We start from the raw sequence: 4,087 nt of genomic DNA on the forward strand, positions 1-4,087 counted from the left end.
TGGAGAGAGTGATTTGATAATTGAGAGTGTTTGGTGCATCTTGTGAAGAGATGAGAAGATTTCCAAGCCAAAGGACAAGGGGGTGCTGCTAGATCTGAGGTTGTTTCACTTCAAAGCTTCTGGGAAAGGTATAAAGCTTGCACCTTTCTCATTATTTTGTATAGATCTCATGATTTTGTGAATCTAAGGTTTTTCCACCCAAATATGAGGACCTTGAGTATTTCATGCTCATTGAGAGGGTTGAACTTCAGATCTGGACCATGTGAGGTCCCTAGAGTCCAAAAGTCCATGCTTTATCCAACCATAAGGGTGATCTTGAGCGAAAAACCCTTTTTGGGGTGTGTTTTGGCATTTTAAGCTCCAAATTCCATGCATTGACGTAAAGCCTATGACTTTACATGATTCATGAGCCCTAGGAGTGTAGATCTAGTGTTTGGGAAGGTTCTCTGCCTTGAAAACAAGTGAATGAGAAATGAGTCTAAATGGACTTGCCGAGTTAGGGAGACGACTCGACAAGTCAGATGGGGTTGTCCTGATGGTTTTGATTGTGCAGCAACTCGACAAGTTGAGCCAGACTTTTGAGTGGTTCTGTGGATGGCGAGCAGACTCGTTGAGTCCTATATGTGCACTCGATGAGTAGGGTCAACATGGACTGTTGACTTAAGTTTGACTTTTGTTAACTTAGTTTTGGTCAACCTTGTCTTTGGGAAACCATGGATGGGCAAATTGGTCTTTTTCCCACTACATGAGAGAGAGAGAGAGAGGGAGAGAGATAACTTAGTAAAATGTGTAATTTAAAGAGTTAATTAGATAAAATTATCTTATGTGATTAGGAGGAGGCTAGACTTGGTGATTCGTGTGCGAGAGCATTTATTTACTTAGCTTACTTACCAGGTGAGTCTTTTCACTATACTTACCAAGAGTGGTATCTATATGCGATTGAGCTGTTTTATGTGTTTATCTATGTATTGTAATGTTTTGCATTATGTCTTGTGATTATTGCTGAATATTGTTGCTATGAGTTTACTGAGTTGGAACCGGAGGGTTCCATAGAGACACATTGATCAGTGGGTCTTACTGAGTTATGGCCTAGAGTGGCTAATGAGTTGTGTATGGTATTTTGGGGAACTCACTAAGCTTTGTGCTTACCATGTTATGTGTTATGTGTTTTAGGAACTTCTCAGGATCACGAGAAGGCGTCAGCTTGATTGTACACACACCGGAGATTGTTTTATGATTTAGAGGATCCTGGAGTTTTATGCATTGTTTTCTTTTGAACATGAGTTTTGGTGGATTGACATTGTGGCATTTTATGGTTATTTATTAAAATTAATGTGTTTTTGAAATGTAAAAATTTGGTTAAAATTTTACGTCGTTACACTTCCTACCAACAAAAGAGACCGACAAGATGGAGAAGCTAACCAAAACATACATTAAAGAGATCGTACGATTACATGGTCTGCCAATATCCATCATCCCTGACAGAGATAGTAGATTCACCTCACAGTTTTGGCAGTCACTATAAAAGTCGTTGGGGACCAAACTTGGCATGAGTACAACTTATCACCCTCAAACTGATGGGCAAAGGGAGAGAACCATACTGACGCTGGAAGATATGTTAAGAGCTTGCGTGATAGACTTTGGTAAAGCATGGGATACCCATTTACCACTCATCGAGTTCTCATATAATAACAACTACCGCACTAGCATCAAATCCGCACCATTCGAAGCTCTATATGGGTGCAAATGTAGATCACCACTATGATGGGTTAAAGTGGGTTACACGTAGCTAGCAAAGGGGAAGGTTCCTAACAACACTCTCACCAGCCCCGGGATCATATGAGAAACTACGAAAAGATTATTCAGATCCGTGAAAGATTAAAGGCATCTCGAGATCGACAAAAGACCTTTGGAGATAAGCGATGCAAACCCTTGGAATTCCAGGTTGGTGACCGCGTGTTGTTAAAGGTCTCACCCTGGAAGGGAGTGATATGTTTTGGAAAACATGGGAAATTAAGTCCAAGGTATATCATACCATTCGAAATCCTTGTCAGAATCGGCCCGGTAGCTTATAAACTTCGACTACCACAGGAACTGAGCAACATACACCCCACCTTCCACGTGTCCAATATAAAGAAGTGTCTGTCCGACGAGATTCTTGTAATCCCACTCGATGAAATTAAGGTAAACGAGAGTCTACACTTTGTAGAAGAGCCTGTGGAAATCATGAACAGGGAGGTCAAAAGGACGAAACAAAGTCGCATACCCATAGTAAAGGTCCGTTGGAACGCCAAGCGAGGGCCTTAATACACCTGGGAACAAGAAGATTAAATGAGATAGAAGTATCCACATATTTTCCCTAGCTCATGAGTACCCACTCTAGAACTAGTTTCGGGATGAAATTTGTAACATCTGAAGACCAGGTATACCTTATAAACCCTTGTTCTTTTGGTAATTGTCGAGTTTGGCCCTTACGTGAGAAAAGGTGGTAAAAGAGTACGTGGGGCGTACACATGTGTACGCTTAGCGTAATCATGTGCATGTTTTTCACGCAGAAGCTACCTAGTATGCTGGGCATACCAGAGGGTACGTTAGGCGTACTAGGCCCATAGTGAAAACCCTAATTTAGTGTGTGTCCCTATTTAAAGGACATGATGGCCTCATTTCTGGCCACCATTCCTAGACATCAACCCTCTCAAACCCTAATTTCCCGTCCCTTGAGCTTGTGTGTCCATTTGTGAGCTATTAAGTGTTCTTGTGGTTTCTTTGGAGTGAAGAAGGAGCTTTGAAGAGGAAGGAGTGGGAGTCCAAGCTTTGGATCTGAGCATATCTGTGGTTGTGGCCTCAGTTAGAGGTATAAAGCTCAAAGCTTTCTCACCCATTTGATTGTGCATCATTTTAGTTCATTTTAGGGTTTTGGTCCCAAAGTTGGATGCTTTATGAGATACTGAGCTCCAGAGTTTATTATCAGCTTAATTGAGTGTTTTTAGTGGTGTAGAGTGATAAAAATCGAGACTTCGACGTTTAAACCAAACCATGCATAAGATATGATCATCTTTTAGAATAGAGAGGGAGACTTTTGGTGTTCGTGACTTTATCATCCATGCAAAGGCTTAAAGTCACAGACTTTATGGAGTCTGAGCCTTTAGGGAGTCCAGATATGAGATTTGAGCTAAGGTCTTAACGGATTAAGACCAAATGAGTAGGAAGATCAAAATTGGGATGCACGTTGAGCGTAATTACAGTATGCGCAGCGTAGGGTCATGAATATCTGACGTGTGACAACCCGATATTTCGAATCAATGTAATGACCTAAAAAGTCAAGAATTGTAATCTCTTTTGATATAATGAAATTAGCGTCAAAAATAAAATGTTCAAAAGTCTCTATTGGGTTGGCTAAAATGATAGTTATCATGTCAAGTTTTTCAGAAATATAAAGAACACTAAAATCCGAGTTATAACGAAGAAGTTATGACCAACCTAAGATTCACAACAAAATCGTCAATACGATTAAACGTAAAATGCGAAGTTTTAATAAAATACTTTTTAACCTTAAGTATCTAAATGAAAGTCGTAGATATCATTAAACCGTGAACATACGTAAAAAGAACATCCAAATCTGACTTCGTATGAGAAAGTTATGATTTTTCCAAGTTTTGGGTATAGCAGCAGACAACTAAAATACTCGAAATTGAGATCGAGAGACTTTTAGCCGATACAACCTAAATAAGAATTGAAGATCTCAACAATAGTAGCACAACGGTATAAAGTCTGACGAGAACGAACATCACATGAAGAAGTTATGGATTTTTAACGGACTTTTCATGTCCCGGCCTGTTAAAAATAAATAATAAAAATTAAAAGTCAAAATTAGCCGACGGAGTTTAAATGAGAGTTGTATAGTATATTCTCACCTTCTCATGCATATAAAGAACGTCGAAAACGGAGCTCGTATGCGAAAGGTTTGCATTTTACAAGTTCGAGACCTGAAATTCGAGGCTGTCAGGTTGGCCGTGACATGGCACAGTTGGCCGCGACGTGGAAAAATGAATGAGGGCGTCTTGTCAAATGGAAGATGATTGGTCCA

Source organism: Lactuca sativa, chromosome 7 (genome assembly GCF_002870075.4).
Source record: "Lactuca sativa cultivar Salinas chromosome 7, Lsat_Salinas_v11, whole genome shotgun sequence".
Classification (NCBI taxonomy): domain Eukaryota; kingdom Viridiplantae; phylum Streptophyta; class Magnoliopsida; order Asterales; family Asteraceae; genus Lactuca; species Lactuca sativa.